We start from the raw sequence: 17,531 nt of genomic DNA on the forward strand, positions 1-17,531 counted from the left end.
CATGGTGGGAGTTTCCAAGATTCCACCTACCAGGTGGTTTCCACTGCATATTCTCCCACTTTTTGTATATCTTTGTGGAAGACTTCGTTTACTTGATTTTTGCTAGGAAAACTTTCCTGAAAAACCTTGAAGTATGAACCAAAAATTTTGTGGTTGAACATCTTTTTGTAAATTATTACCAGTGTGATCATGTCATGTTGAACAAATGCGTGTATGCTAGCATCAGATCCGGGGAAAAAAAAGGAAAAACTTTGGTTATCATACAACACAATAAATCTGTACGAAAAGTGATTTCCAAAAAATAATTGATACAGGGAAATGTGTCTAAAAAAATTAGTAGCTATATGGATAACTGCAAGAGAAGTCATTCTGTGTTATACCCTCCCATGTAGAATACGCACGTATTCATTGTTAAGTAGGTGTGTTGCATTTAGCGGGCATACCTTTTTTACTCTTGCTGCGTAGTTATCAAGTTGAATGCCCTGCACAAGAGGAAAAAAAAAAGGAAAGAGTAAAACATGTGTTCAGCGCGCGCAAGGGGAGGGGTATTTTGATGAGGTTGTTTTTACTTACGTGTTGTTCAACAATTTGTCTTATTTCAGGCATGATAAGTTGGTTTTCCTCATGAGTGCATAAGTAGTAAGTGAGTGATTCGCACAGTCGTTTGGCATGTTCCTGTGGATATAGATATTAAAACAACAATTTTGGAAAAGGTTACTAAATAGGAAAAACCAGAAAAATGGATAGGTATGTGTGTCAGCCTGGTGATGATGCTTACTTGCTTGAAATGGAAGTGAGTCATGCCATCATACGACAATAGTAACTGTAGAACATATACGCCACTGTCATAACTTGATTGTGAGTTCCATGAAAAAAATAGATTCATAGTCAGTATTTTAAAAACTTTTTGGTGAACTCGAATAAACTATTGTGAAATGTAAACATTGTGTACGTTGTTGTTAAAAGAAAACAGGAAAAATGATATGAACAGCATTATGTTATGACGGTTGAACTTAACTGGGTATCACAGTTTGATACGCTTCCAATCACTGTTTGCATGTCGTAGATGTCAACTCTTGTGGATCTTGCATGCACAGCCTTGAATACCCTTCTGAAGTTTGAAGTTTGAAACAACAGTGAGGGCGTCTTGTTGGATTATTTGGGTCTCCTTGAAGGGGCATATCACTTCAAACCTCCTGTCTCTGAAATTGCCTACGACAAGGTACCAGTAACTGCTCTTCCGGACAGGCATAAAAACCTGGCAGGAAAAAATAGTCAAAATTAAGAGTCGTGAGGTGTGTGAGGGGTAAGCAAAGAAAAGGACTAGGGAAATTATTTCAGAACAATACATACGCAAAAAAGAACTGTACCAGGAGGTGTCTAATAAGGTGACAAGATAAATCTTACCAAATCAGCGTTGTCTAGCCTGAAACCAATCTTCTTTTCAGCAAGACTGGCAGCAATTTCGCTTGGGATTAGCTGAGGGTCTTGTAGGACTCCGTAGGAAAGAAGGCGTGAATTATTGGATTTGCTGATGTTGTTTTTCTGTGATCTGTACATGGATATGGATGCCGAAAAAGAGCTTACTGCTAATTTATAGTTGAGTATAAACTTCTCGCACTCTCCTTTTAGTAGCAATCCCCGTGTGTGCTTTGTGAACTGAGCTTCCATGATAGCTACTCGCATAATGTTCATGACATGATGTGAAATTGATCCATAAACTTGCAATGATAGCCCGAAAGTACGATGGTCGACCCAATTGACTTTTACCATCTTTATTATTTTTGGGCTGATACAATTAAAAAACAAAGAAATGATTATAGGGCAAAAAAAGATGATGTATCAGTACATAACTTGTGTGGAAAAAGAAAATAATTGTCCACTAGATGTACAGTATGGTCAAAAAAAAGGAAAAAACTGATATACCTCCTGGTGGGATATGGGCCGGGGATGTTATTAACAATGTGTTGATGTACAGATCTCTCCACGGGTGTTGACACAAAGACATGGCGGTATACTAGTGGCCTCATGGGTATCATATTTTCTGGCGGTGTCTTTTGGGAGCTTTTGGCTGTTGCAATGGACTCATCGAGTTGCCTCAGTGTTTCCTCATCCCAATCACAGTCCTCACGAATAAATGGGTGTGAGGTGCCAGCTTGGTATGTTTTTATGGTAGGCTACTCAGATGTAGTGGGCTTGTTACTGGTGTCATCATACACTTTGCATGGTTGTGGTTGCGGGATTTTGTTTGCTGACCGTGCATATGCAGCTTTGAACTCCCTTTTTGTTATGCCACCCAAACTTCCGCTTCTATGTCATCATGTTTCCATTTTGTTCTGCAGTCGCTTGTGTTTCGTTGGGGACAGAAAATTGCTGTGTGAGAATTTGGTGTGCTGATGTCTTTTTGCAGAGTTGTCTCGACACTCTGCGTTTCCTCGAACTTGAGCTTCTTTTTCCGAGCAGCTATTTTATTCAATCTTTCAACCGCAAGCTCATTCAATGATAGTCTTCTTGTTGTAGAGGTTGGAGCTTCAGATTAGATTTAGGGGGTGTTTGGATACAAGATGCTAAATTTTAGCAGGGTCATATTGGTGTTTGGATGCTAATTAGGAGGACTAAACATAAGCTAATTACAAAACTAATTGCACAGATGGAGTCTAATTCGCGAGACGAATCTATTAAGGCTAATTAATCCATCATTAGTAAATAGCAATTGTAGCACCACATTGTCAAATCATGGACTAATTAGGTTTAATAGATTCGTCTCGCGAATTATACTCCATCTGTGTAATTAGTTTTATAATTAGACTATGTTTAATACTTCTAATTAGTACCTAAACATCCAATGTGACCAGTGCTAAAGTTTAGTAGGTGTCCCCCTAATCAGGTTTACCCAGTTTGGTGTCACGTCAAATGATAAGGGGAGCGGTCTTTTCTTGAAAGTATTGAAGTTGTGACGGATGCTCCTCTTCGATCAAGGATTGGCAGGTGCACTTTTTTTTTGGGAAGGGGGGGCAAGCATGAAAAAAATTCTGTGGAAATGATCCCAAAGTCCTGACCGTGAGGATCCGTCCTGGATGCATGCCGCGTGGCGACTCCAAACATCCGACACCTGATGCTCCATGTCCCACCTAATCGGCTCCCTCAACTCGGCTTGGCTCCTAGGCCAACAGCTTAGCGGAGTCAGCTCCCTCACCTTGCTCGTCCGCCGCTGTCGTGGCCTTGCTTGTTCGCTGCCGACTCCGTCGTCTTCGTCGACGATCCCTTTTCCTCTACCGCAGTAAGAGCATGCACCGCATCTTCTCACCTCCATTGATCCAATCACTTCCAAATATGATTGTGTGCAGCAGTCTGAATTGGCTCTATTCTTTGCTTTAGATCTATTCTTTGCTTTAGATATAAGTTCCACATCAATCATGTTCCAGATTGTTTTAACTTTTCTAGATTCATAAATATTATTATGCTCTTAGACATACACTATATCTAGATGCATAATAATATTTATGAAAAAAATAAAATAACATACAATTTGGAACGAAGGGAGTACTAGCTTCCTTTCCTCTAAATTTCATGTTCTTATTTTGATGATTCAGGTCATTCTCGTGACTGATTTTTCTCTTGAAAACAGGGAACACAAGGAGCTTTGCCACTTCTGTGTAGAACCTCACCAATTGATTTTGGTTAGATGTCCAAGATGTACGCTGATTCTGATTGTGAACAATGTTCACCTGATCTCTGGAGGACAGAACTAATTTGCATTACAAGCAGCAATCCATGTGGATAGTTTATCATTTATGCTGGGATCCACGAACCAAATAGTTCACAGGAAAAATTCGGAAGATATGATGAAGAAGAAAGAGAAGAACTGACGCGGACAAAGTATGGAATATTGTGTAATTTGAAAAAGAAAAAAGGGTGAAATCCGGACTGTGATGTCTGTAATCCATTAAACATCCACTGATCCACATGTTTTTCAGGGAAAATTTGTTTCCTGACAGTTTCCTGCTCGCTTTCCTCTTCTCTGATGGTTTCCTCCTCTGCATCCATACTGAGAAGAAACACCAATCAATCGACTCTTAAAAAGAAAAAACCAATCAATCTCTATGACTCAAACTGCACCATCTACCGAAAAATTGTTACCAGCAGTAGACTCCAATACCAGAGCTGCTGATTTCCGGCACGGGACACCTGCCATTTTCTCTGATTTTCGTCAGGACAGCTCCTGCAAACCAAATCGTTTATGGCTCGAAGGGACGAGAGGGACGGCGACGGACAAGGTGACTGCGCCGGCGGTTGAGGCAGACGCTGGCGCAGAATGAGGCAACTACACTAGCGGTAGCGGAGGTTGGGGACGGACGAACGGTCGCGGACAACGAAGGCAGCATCGGCGGCGACGAGCGGATAAGGCCAAAAGTGTTCGCGCTGCGAGCCGAGCTGCGGACTGGGAGCCAAGCCGCACCTTGGTCGTCTGGTGGGAGCCGAGCTGAGCCTTTCCAGGTCACGCGCTCAAGCAGTTATCGGATCGGCTGAGTCGACACGTGGCAAGAATCTGGGGTAGGTCCGCACAATGAGTACTTTGGGGACCGTCCCCACCCAATTTTTTTCTAATGAACATGTTAAATCTTTGAAGCTGATTGTCTCGCTCCAATGGGGCCAATGGAGCTGGCTGTGTATTGTTTGCAAAAACTATTTTATGTAGCTCATTCATGAAGTCTTCATCTTGGGCAGGGTATCAAATTCATCCCATGACTCCAATGGTTCCAACTTCCAAGTGCTGCATGAAGTTTTCGAAAATTTCCTTATTAGCATCTGGTTGGATGTCAATTATATCTGGCACTTGCATTTCTGGAAAGTTGATTGTGTCTTCATCATCCATTTTATCTGCGGCTGGTGGGTTTGCTTTGGTTTGTGTAGCACTGATATCAGAGGGAGCGTTGGTGTGGTTGATGGGTTGGGCCTGAAGCTCGAATGTTTTTGAAACGTCTGGTGTAGCTGCCGATGTGGTGGTACATACAGGTAAATCTGGTTTTCTGAGGATAGCTGATATGGTGTGGCAGAATCAGGAGTCTTGATTGAGCATTTGCTGTTGAATATATTTGAAAAATTGCACACCCTGCTGTTATTGCTTTGGCGTATGATGGTTGCTGTTTTAACAATGTGTGAAATTAAAATAGGCCTTGTTGCTTTGATAAAAACCATTCCAATTCTCATCATAAGTGAACTGCAATTGTTCCCTAACCTGAAAAAAGAAAAGAAAATGATGTTTGAAACATGCGTGTGTGTCTGATTGGGAAAAAAACGAGAGAGTAAAAATAATTTAAACAAAGCCGCAAGAGAAATGAATGGATTATTAATACTTACATCACTGAAAGTTTGACCAGGAGTATAGATTGTAGAATTTGTTCAAGGTCATTTTATGCGTCGAGAAAAATGCCATGTGTGAGCTTACGTGGCCGCAGTGGAGTTCTTTTCATCTCTCTCAGCTGGTGGGGGCAAAAAAGTGTAGAGTTAGAGAAGAGGATAAAAAAGGAATGTGTTCTGGGAGTTCTCTCGTTGTAGCTACAGAAATTTGTGTGAAAACAAAATTGAAAAGTGGAACACAGAATGAATAACTTACAATGGTCCTGCCAAAGTTGTTGCTGCCCTCATTGATTCTATCAAGCTCAATGTATGTTGACACATTTTCAGTTGACCAGAGACTTATTCGTGGTAGAGAGTCAGGAAGGTTCAGTTCAGATGTGTCGAGAAGTTCAAAATACACAACCTAGGTGTGGGTAATCATAAAGGGAAAGGTGACATTAAATGAGACAATTGTACAATAACACGTAATAAAATCATCTATTAGAAAATTCTATAGAACAAAACATTAAGGTTAATGAATCTAGTTTGATAATTTGGAACAACTTTATTTTATTCCGAACTGGAAATAAACAATGATGAGTGTGGATGTTTCTTTGCATTGCTACAATGGCATTGTTTTTCTATATGTGTAATAATATTGATACCAGTGTGGTCATGAAAAGTTTGCCATTTCTAATTGCTAAAGAGTAAATAAGTTGTGGAAAATAAAACGCGTGGTGTGTATCATGTGTGTGTGCTTTATGAAGCGATAGCAGTAGAAGAGGGGGTGTCAGAAAACGCTACCATCATTGCAAAGGTGCAGCCGCCCAAAGCTGCTGTGGTGCATGATTTCTTTGCTGGGTATTTTGATATTGATGTTACAAGCTTGTCAAGAACTACAATAGCCCAATCAATTGTGATTATCCTGTCAGGTATGTGAATGGCTGTATAGAACTCAGAGCTGGCGCACTCGCTACCGGTTGGGCATAAGCAGGAAGTCAGAGCAAAAAGAGAAAAAACCCTCTTGAATTTGTCACCTGCAGATCTGTGGTAATTAGAGCCTTCAGCTCGTTTATGGTTGGGTGGTTACCAGCACATTTGGTTTTTTCGAGAATTAGTTTTCTTGTGTCTTCATTGTAGGCTTTAGGTAGTGGTGAGCCCCCAACAGGTATGCCAAGCACTTGATGTATGTGCAAAGGTGATAGCGTGAAAGATCCATTGGGTAGAATGAATGTTTTTGTCAACACATCGAAATGGTTGACAAGCCACATGATTAATTGTTTGGGCATGGTGTTGCATGATAAATCCAACAAGTGGTGAAACCACATACTCTTGACAAGCTCCCTTTGTGTACAGTCCAACGACTTAGCTACTTCAATGAACTTGGGTAGTTATAGTTTTGTGGTGAAAAGCTGCAGTAGAAATGAAATATAGTTTAGTTACTATGGGTAGTTATAGTTTTGTGGTGAAAAACTGCACTAAAAATCTAAAAGTTATATGGCTAGAAAAAGACAGGTATAAAGAACGGCAAACATTAGCTAGTTTGATTGGATTGAAATACAAGAAACTTTTAAAGCTCGTGAAGTTTGTACAAGGAACTCAAGCGTGCTGTTAAGGACTCATTCACACCACACGAGTTTGAAACACGGTGGAAAGCTGTGCTGGACAAGTATAATGCACGTGACAATAACAGGATCAACTACTTGTACAACATCAGAAGCTACTGGGTGCCAGCTTTCTTTATGGATAGTTTATATCCATTTTCGAGCACTACAGCAAGGAGTGAGAGTACAAACGCTATGTTCAAAGGGAATGTGGCGCATAAAGACACAATTGTGAACTTTTTTGCTGCGTATGAAAACATACAAGAGAAAAATTTGTCAACTCTGGACAGATGCATATATGATTCAGAACTGAAGACCCCCAACCAATGGTCTTATAACTCACTTGAAGAGCATGAAGCGAAAATATACACAAATGCAATTTTCAGAAAGTTCCAGGTCGAGTTCAAGAATAGCACAGCCTATGGCGTGAAAGAGCTCGTTAAGGAGAAGTTGTTCGAGGTGAAAAGGAAAACAGAGTACAGCAAACCAGAGTTTTATAAAGATACTTATATTGTGGAAGTGACCGAGGCTCGTGTAGGAAGCTAGACAGGGACGGCATTCATTGCTGTCATGTGTTGAAAATTGCAGAAAGATTAGACTTGCTATTGCTTCCGGAGAGCTTTGTCAGGCATAGATGGACCAAGGCGGCTGATCATGACGTTCCGCTATCTACAGGGCAGCAGCTGATTATTGGAGGGAGTAAGGCAGGTGACGCTGTGCAATATTGCATAATGATGGCGGGGCGCTATCTGTGAAAAAGTGAAATCTGCACATGAATAGTAGCGGGTACGGGTCCGTGAAGAACAGTTGCAACTAGCATTATTCATGTGTTGATTTCACTTTTTTGTTGCATCTTGTACAAGTTTGCATTGCATCTCAAATTTTGCATGATGGTAGAAGATGACATGAGCTATCCATTTATATTTTTCTGGAATTTTTCTATCATTGTAGACATGCATTTAAATTTGGTAACAAGGTAACACTCTAATGGTCGGTAACACAAGAGTTGTTCTCGTTGTCTCCAACTCCAACATACGACATGCTTGGATATGGTCAACAACTCTTGGTCTTCAATTTGCTGAAACTTAGCCCAAAACTGGGGGACCTGCAAAAAGCTTTATGTTGACTTTTTCAAAAACAACATCATTCCTTGTGAGGCATGCATATAGCCACCAAAAGGCAACCACCCCCGTCAATTCAAATTTTATCCTCCTTATTTTACTTATTGGCCAAACAAATTATTGTTTTTGTTGATGGAACAATGTTAAATGTGGCGGAACCCCCCAAATTAACTTGGCTAAAGCACACTTAAGCCGCTTAACACGCGATCATGTACTTTAAACAAATCAACTTGGTCATCCGTCGGATTTCATCCGATAAACCACTTATCTCAGGATCGAGAAAGCAAGACTCACACGATGGTGAGTGGTTATAGAGATTACAACAGTCCATCCAGATTAAACAAAGTGTATTGATTTATTACAACATGAGTTTCAAAATTCAAACATAGTTTGCAGAGTTTTCAAGCAGCAGAAATAAATAAGCAGAAGCTAGACGTCGTTGCATGATACCATGAAGAAGCCAATCATGACATCAATGATCCCTGTCCTCATCATCCGAGGAGGGATCCCACTCAACCGTCTAACCTGGAGGAAGTTGGATAGGCCAAGCGCCACTTATAGTGAACTCGTTCTCATTACCTGAAAAAGAGATGCCACAAACAAGGCTGAGCGACTATGCTCAATAAAACTTAACCGACCGGTGGTACTACTTCCACCAACACCTAGACATGCAGGCTCTTTGGCTGAGGGTTTGTTTTTACTAAAAGCAGCTAGAGTTGGTCCTTACTTTCAACGTTTTTAGCCACAAGTTCTAAATTCATTAACCAGTCTAGATTTGCATCCTATACTAAGCAAGTATAGTTCCAAACAATTAATTGACAAGCATCAACATTTATATCATCACCAAGTTCCATCTTTACTCAGTGCAGCATAGCGATCAAGTAGTCCCAAACTGTGAGAGGCAGACGAATCGATTCGAATTTTCTTAATCATGCATGGCGAACCTAATCCCACGACATCCGCGCACCGCGAAGGGTCGCTTCATTTGTCAGCCATCCACATCAATTCCCAGACCTGTGTCAGGCCCACTTCCCTTGGTGCAAGGCTCCATAGACCCGGCCTCTGCCGTTCTATGACTGCACTTGTCACCACATGATGCACCAGGGGAAAACTCAGTTTCCAGAGACAGTGGAACGATCCGCTCACGTCCCGATTCAATCAGGTACTAGGCTTCCCCAACCCATACTAGGTATGAGATTAGTACTTTCAAACACTTGATCACGAACACCATCATATCTCGACTTTAGTCTAATTTCAAGTAGACAGATGGGCAAACCACCGAGTACCAAACATAAGCCCGGCCCCGTCCATCGTCCTTATAGTTGCAACATAAGTAAAGCAATCAACTCCTATAACTCGCGAGTGACAGGAAATCACTCGACTTTTACCAAGTCCTACTGAGCATTGCAACTACTCGACTTAATATAAGTCGATACTAGTGTTCATATCAAGGGTACTAAATTCATGCATCTACGGTTTCAATCAACTCCTAGAATGTAAATGCGCAATCAAAGCAATCAATTGTGTTGCAAGTATTTAAAGATAGGAAATCATGCTCCGAGGCTTGCCTTCACATGGGGAGTTAGCGAGCTGGTCCTCGGCTTGCTTCGGTATGGGCTCGTCTCCGACTTGATGCACACCCGCTACGGCTCCTTCTGGCGCTGGGTGAAGCTCGTATGTCCCATCAGCGAGGTTCAGCTCTACATGAAATGCAAATGCATCAAGTTCAACTTCCATGCTTTCTCATATAGGATGCAAAACGTGAATTAGCACTGAAGTATAAAATTAAATTATGACCACATTCATCTAAACAAGGTTCTACACCTTCTTTATCTGCATAAGGTAAGGTGTGTTATGGTGTAAACTCGGGGTTGACGTGATGGTGATTGTGTACATATATACAACTTAACTTTATTAAACTTCAGAGTGAAAAGTTATCCTATTCTGAATGTTCTTTTGTACCTCTTCCGAAAAAGACAATTAAAGGTTCTTTCTTCCCTTGAATTTGGTTCATCTCCCAAATTTTATTTCTATTTTTAAACAGTAAGCTATGAAATTGAAACTTTACCAGCAACTTAACCTTGTCATGATTAAGCTACTGCACAAATTTGAGGCCTATTAGAGTTGCACAAAAAGAAATTAAAATTGTTTCATTATGATAAGGTAGTGTGTGCTTAACTATTTTTAAGATAGAAAACATAATGAATCTGGGTATGAAATTTTAACAGTAGGTTCCAGAGGTGAAATAGAGCCTTTGGTGAATTTTTCATAATTTTTAGTGAAGGGCATCTTTTTCTCATATATTACTCCTATTTATCTTTTCTCTAAAAAAAGAGTGGGTTTTATTTAATTTCAGATAAGGTTTCATACTTTCCTTGTGAACTATACTTCATCACTGATCCACTCCATGTGGTTTCAAATTTTTATCATCTCTGGTTTAATTATTATGCAAAAGACAAAAGCAGCCTTAGATTTCCATGATAAAACTAAAACAGAGATTTCAACATCTGAGCTAGGCTCCACATCATTTTTATAAGCTTTCATTCTCTGAAACAAACACTTGAGAGTTAGATTTACCATTTTATCATTTTTTGCAATTTACTATGATTTAAATGTCTTAAACAAGGATTAAAACATATAATATCAATCCTAGTAGAGACATATGCCAAAAGTATTTTTATTAGAAACTACACTTTACAATGAATCTAGCAAAAATGATTTGACATTTTTCTGAATTTTCTATGAGTTTTGGTGAATTTCCAAAGTTAAATACATTTTTTGCCGATTATAAAACAAAAACCGAGGTAAACTTGCGATCTAGCCCTCGCGTCTATACTTTATTTGCGTTGGGGTCTCTGGTTTTTGCACAAAAGCCTCTGATTCGATTTTCTCAATTGCAATTGGGTCCCTGAGCGGCGCACGGCGGCGGGCGGGCAAAATCCCGGCGAAGCGCCGGCGGGCTTGGGGCGGAAAGAGGCCAGGGAGGGTCAGGGCTCACCTGTGGTGCGATTTGATGCGAGTTGGGGTGATGGGGAGGTCCGACGGGGGCAGAACGTGGCGGCGGACGGCGTGCGGCGTGGTGGCGACGGGCGGCGGTGTTCTGGCGGTGGCGGCACTCTTCGTGGACAACGGACGGGCTCTAGAGCTGCGCAAGGGGGAGGCGAAGCGGCTGGGGCGTCGGCGAGGGGTGGCACGCGACGGGGGCCGGCTCTCCACGGCGAGTCTGGGCAGCGGCGTGCTTAGGCGGAGCAAGGCGAAGCTAGGGCGTGCGGCAAGGGCGATTGCGATGGGGAAAGCGGGCACGGGCAGTGCTAGCGAGGCTTTATAGCCATGGCGAGCTCCGGCTACAGCTGGGGCTAGAGAGGAGTGGGGCGGTGAGGCTAGCGGGTGGCCTTGGCCGCCGCGGCGGCCATTGGCGCAGGGGCGCTGCACGCGAGGTGCGGCAGGATAGGGTGGAGGCTCACGTGCGCAAACGAGCGGGGCCGTCAGGGAGGCGCATTGGTGAGGCTTGGCTCCTGTGGCGTCTTGTCATGGGCGGGCGTTGGGCGAAGCGGCGGCGACGGTCTGCGGCGCGTCGCGGGGACATGCGCCCATAGCAGAGCGCCGGGGCGACTGGGCGTGCGACTAGCTGCAGGTGCACGTCGAGGCTGTCGCTGTCACAACCAGCAACTGGGCGGAGGTGCGGTGCGGGTGCAGCAGCTTCGCGAGGGGGAGGATAAGCTCAACGGCGCATTGGGCAGTCGCGGCAGGCGAGGCGGAGCGCGTGACTGGTCAGCGCGTGGGCGCGGGTTGGGCGACGGAGTAGTGCCGATGGACGCGCTTCACGAGGTGATGTCACACGTGCGGCGTGGCGTGGCCGCACTCTGGCGCACGAGAGATTCGCGGACAGGAGCAGGGTGAAAAAGGGCCGGTTTTTGGGTCAAACTTACGCCCGATTTTTGAACTGTACAACACTTGCTCCAATAACAAAACTTTTAGCCCTCATGTTTGTGTTCAAACTCTACAAAAGGTTTTTTCTCAGATTCCAAACAGATTTTGAGATAAAACGCGTCAAAGTTCGGCAAAAACTGAAATTCAGACTTAGAAACATTTCAGCCGAGCTGCTCGTGTTGACCAAACTAGCTGTGTTTGACCTTATTTTTTAAACCCTTTTGTGCAGATTTTAGCCTAGCTCCAATGAGCAAAGTTGTTAAGAGCTTGTAGCACTACAACTTTTATGAAAGGTCTGTTTTGAGTTTACATTAAAAATTACTAGATAAAGGGCTTCAAAGTTTGGGTTTTTCATGTTTTTCTTAAATTGCCACTGATTTGAATTTCGAGTTTTTGAAAGCTTTCTGGTCAGATTCAAACAAAATGCCTAAAACAAAAGTTGTTAGGGAAGATGAATTCTACAACTCTTAGTTGGACAAAATTCAGGTTCTTGTATAAAAATTTAACTTATAACTTAATCACTTTTAAGCTTTTAGGGGGCAAAGTTGACCTTTGACCCGGTTAATTTGCTGCTAAAAGCTTCACTTAGGCTTAAACAAGGTTTAGTTAACCTAGGGTTGTTACACCAAACACTATAAATAAAGCACCCCCAAAGAAATTTAGCATAGCGACAATCAAAGAAGAAGTGGTTAATGGTTTCTGTTGCAGAAGCTACATTATTTGTTTCCATTCCAGTAGCATTATAGCATGAGCTAGCTAGACTCTAGCTTAATCACCCCTCTCTCCCCTTTACCTATTTGTTTCATGTAATATTTAACTTTTATTTTAGTCAAATACATGTCGGTAGGGACTTTTCCCTCATTTTTCATAAAAAACACTATTGATGCTTTTGGCAAGTATATAACATTGGATGAAAATTTATGGCATCTATTATCTCAATAAATGGGTGTTAAAAGAAACCACCATGTTAGCACAGAGAGTTTAGAAATTATCATATTAATAAAAAAATTACACCGTTTAATTTTATGATCATTGCCTATATCCTATATTCAAAACCAAGACTACATGACAAATAGAGTTAATTAACGAATTGAAAATTGAAAAATAAGGAATTATGAAAATAAGAGTCTATGTCAAATAAAACATATCAATAGAAAAATTCAGAATTACAAATAAGAAATATATTAGTTTAATTCATATGAGTTGGAAAGCAAATAAAATACCCAAACAAATAGTCCATATAAATACAATTAATAAATAACTAAAATTTAGAATAAAAATACTAAAAATTAGTAAATACAATTAAACAAAAAAAACACATCTAATCTCAATACAACTAATACATAGTTAAGATTGGAAACAAATAAGAAAAAATATTAATTTCCATAAAAATTAGAAGCAAAATAGCCAAATAAAGGGTCTCAGTAAACTAAATTAGTCAATAACTAAATTTTTATTTCTCCACATGATTAATTACATTTTATATTTGATTTTATTATCTTTACTTTATTTCATATTTGATGCTAATACTAAAACCAATGCACGATCCCTTTTGCAAACATATGCTACTCAAATTACATTCCATCACACAGATTATGATCATAGCATATAGTGATGTGAGTGTAACTGCACCACCTTGGTAGGTGTGTAACATATAACCATTCAAAATATCCCCAGTTCTTAGAACACCAAAGAACTTGAAAGAAATGCTTGCAAACGGAAAAAACAAAAGAAAATGAATGTTTGACCCCAAAGGGCCAAATTGTTGAACTAAGAGTGAACTGCTCTATTTTTCTCATCGGCGTCGTCACTTGATCTTCTGAGTTGAACTGATTGGTGCATGCAACTTCAACTTAATATATTATAAGGGTAGATTCTCAAGTTCAAATCCTAACGGGCATAATTAAATAAAATAATTATAGTCAATGTCGAGCATACATCCCCGGGCCCATGAGTAGGCCTTGTATGGCCCACTTAGGGACATACTCGGACGTGATCAGGACATGGAGGCTACGCCACAGGGTAGCATAGCCTGCATAGACTCCTGAAGACTAGTTGGAATGCATGAGGAAACTACTCTACCGATTTGGATTAGAACTCTGTAACCATGTTCGACTAGGACTCCACCCTATAACCTTGCTCCCCCGACTATGTAAGGGCGGGCAGGGACCCCCTCTAAACAACAACTAAGAAGTTCAATACAACTGACACACACAAGACGTATGGTATTACGCGATCTAGCAGCCCGAACCTATCTAAATCGTGTCCCTTGCGTCACCATCGACTCCTTGATTCTCGACGACACCCGCCGCACAAAAGACCACCTAGGTACCCCTTAGGCGGGTTGCCGGTCTAAAGCACCGACAGCTGGCGCACCAGGTAGAGGCGGTCGTCGAGTTTCTCCGCGTGAGATCGATGGCATCAGTCATCATTAAGCCTGCTTTCACCTTTGAGGCAGGACCAACCTTTGCCTTTGGATCCTGGCTTTGCATCGCCGACGGCGCTGGATCATTTTAGCACTGCATCATTGGCAACCGGGACAAGGAACACCTCGACGAAAGCTCTTTTTGATGAGAAACGGAAATTTCATCGAGAAAAACCAAGTTTTCAACGTCAATAACAACAAGTTCGACTACGGCTTGGACTCGACCTCGACTCGGACTAGTCCGCACAAGCTGAAGCCCAAGTTACCCCGCAAGTCAACTTCAACTCGAAGTCGATTCCCGTGCGGACTCCACAACTCAACCATGGTCCACCAAGGTTTCCTCACTCAAACCCAACCCGAACTCGGGGCAGTCAAATCTTGCGACTACGACTCGGACTATGTCCAAGAAATTCCTTTATCAGGCCCAGCTCCAGGTTTGGTAGTTACTTCAACTATGCAAGGCAGGTTCATTTATTGGCCTAGGATGAAGTCATCCTTCCTTGCTCAAGATTACGAGTCGCGCCTTGTCGCTCACCTAGACAACCTTCCCTATCAAGAAGGCGTCCCGCTTACTTCAAACCGCGAAGAAAGCACTACAGAAATTGCAACATCAAGTTCTGGAAGCTACTACCCATACAGGGAAATCTTCATCATCACGACACCAAATGATAACGTGCGTACCAGTTTTCAGAGAACTCCTCGACAAATTATGCAACTTGATAATATTTGGGATGACGAGTCATCAGCCAATGCCCCACAAGATGAAACCTCTGAACAAAGGAATCAACGAAGAGCATGCAATGTTGTCCGAGTGGATCGTCGCCGACTACTAGCTACAAACATCCCCATCATGAACCTCGAAAGGGCATTCGACACAGTGCAAGCTCGAGAACACAATACTCCACTCGCAACAGTTGCCTCAATCAATCTTATATCAACTCTCATACCTCATGACAGAGACAATGAATTAATAGCTCAACTCGCGCAGCGGGGCAACGGCTTAATCGCACAACTTGTAGAGCAAGCTTACAAACTACTCGATAAAGAATCCCCAATCCCATCTATTCCTCGCAACTCGGCCCATCAAGACGGTAGCAGAGACGTCGTTGTTCACGGTGGCCATCGTCAGGCTCAAAGGAAAAGTAACAAAGTAGTCAACCAGCCAAGGCAATATAGCCAAGGACAAAATAAAGATGAACGTGAGGCCCCAAGATGAAATAAGGACGCTGGAAATGCTAGCTGCACCAATTCCGCCAAAAGTCCTCGCCATCACGAAGTGTCAATTTTCAGTGATCTAAGGGAAGTAATCAATAGTCGCCGCGAACGCGAACGCGAACTCGAAGTCAACAACTATAACCATTTCCTTCCTTCACAGCACGGGTAATGAGGACTAGATTACCCGAGAAGTTCAAGCCAACAGGGATCACCAAGTACGATGGCAAGCAAGACCCAATTCAATGGCTACAGTGCTACTCACTGGCAGTTCAAGCAGCCAGAGGCAACGATGACACAAAAGTCATTCATTTTCCCAGATGCATGGAACCCGTGCCATTAACATGGCTTGAGTCACTCAAGCCTAGAACCATTAACTCTTTGGGAAGATTTGACAAAAGCCAAGTTAAACAGAAGGAAGACGAGACACTCCGTGATTATCTGCGTCGTTTCTTCGAAACGAAGGCTACAATAGTCAACATCTCAGAAACAGACATCATTGAGTGCTTTCAAAATGGCCTTTATGATCGTAGAACATACCAAGACTTTGGCAGACGTCGTCCAGCCACCGTCAAAGATCTCAAAGTCATGGTCCAATAATGGGCAGACGAAGAACATAAAGAGCGTGAGCGATTCGGCTCCCATCGCAACCGCGGTCGCGACAACAATAACAATAGTCATGAACAAGACAGGACCGAAACACTGATACTCAAAATAACTACTCGATTAATCTGAACCGCAAGCGCAAACCCGCCAACAATGTTGCTACTATGACAAACTCAGGGAAGAAAGGGTCCCGCAAACGCAATGAAGGGCCCACCTTCACCGAGTTACTCAAGAAGCAATGCCCATGACATCCGAACAGCAAACACTCAGCGATAGATTGCTACAGCATGCGCCGAGTAATGCAAGACCTACCCGCACCATCACCTCCCAAAGACTATGGTCAGAAAAAGGATAAGGGTAAAAGCAAAATCAATAAGGATGAAAAAGGCAAGGAGAATTCCAGATGGCCTCTAAGACAGTTAACATCATTTTTTGCGGAATCCTGGGTACTGCGTCCAAGCGGTCCAAAAAGCTAGTACTCAGACAAATTATGGCTATCGAGACAGCTGCTCCCACACCGCTCAAATGGTCTGAGGTACCCATAACTTTCGGCAAAAAGGATCAATGGACAAGTTTCTCAGAACTAGGCCGATTCCCTCTGTTACTCAACCCCGTTGTTGCAAGCTCAAGATTGACCGAAGTACTCATTGACGGCAGAAGCGGACTCAATGTCATTTTCGCCAAAACATTAAGGAAAATGTGCCTCGACATCACAGACATGCTCACTCCAACGGACTCACCGTTTTATGGGATTGTCCCAGGAAATGCAGCCATACCGCTCGGTCAAGTTGTCCTACCAGTAACTTTTGGCACAAAGGAACATTACCGAACCGAGTATATCAGATTCGAAGTCGCCGACTTCGAAACCTCGTACCATGCCATACTCGGGAGGCCAGCCCTGGCTAAGTTTATGGCAATACCACACTACGTTTACCTAGTACTCAAGATGCCAGGAACCAAAGGCGAGTTAACGTTACAGGGAGACCTAAGGCAATCATACGAGTGCAACACCAAAGCTGTGGGATTCGCAGCAACTTCTCAACCACCTAGCCCCATGCAACAAGTCTTCTCAGCTTCAAAGAAACTCAATCCCACGGAACTCAAAATCCCAGAAAACAAGTCGGGATCAACAAAAGCCAAACCAGCAAGTGAGAAAGACTTCAAAACTATTGATCTCTAGGCTGGTGACCCATCCAAGACAGTTCTAATTGGAACAACGTTAGACTCCAAATAGGAAAGCACGCTCATCAGTTTTCTTCGGGCTAACCACGATATCTTTGCTTGGAAGCCAGC

At 42.4% G+C, this 17,531-nt stretch overlaps 1 long non-coding RNA gene across 1 annotated transcript; it reads right to left on the reverse strand.

Moving 5' to 3' along the window:
• Positions 1 to 434: 434 nt before the first annotated feature.
• On the reverse strand, positions 435 to 862 carry LOC111255769. Its single transcript, XR_002675704.1, has 3 exons — positions 779 to 862; positions 574 to 675; positions 435 to 482 (listed from the first exon to the last, which is right to left on the reverse strand). It is a non-coding gene; the product is annotated as an uncharacterized LOC111255769 (long non-coding RNA).
• Between the last annotated feature and the right edge of the window lie 16,669 nt (positions 863 to 17,531).

Source organism: Setaria italica, chromosome IX, assembly GCF_000263155.2.
Source record: "Setaria italica strain Yugu1 chromosome IX, Setaria_italica_v2.0, whole genome shotgun sequence".
NCBI lineage: Eukaryota > Viridiplantae > Streptophyta > Magnoliopsida > Poales > Poaceae > Setaria > Setaria italica.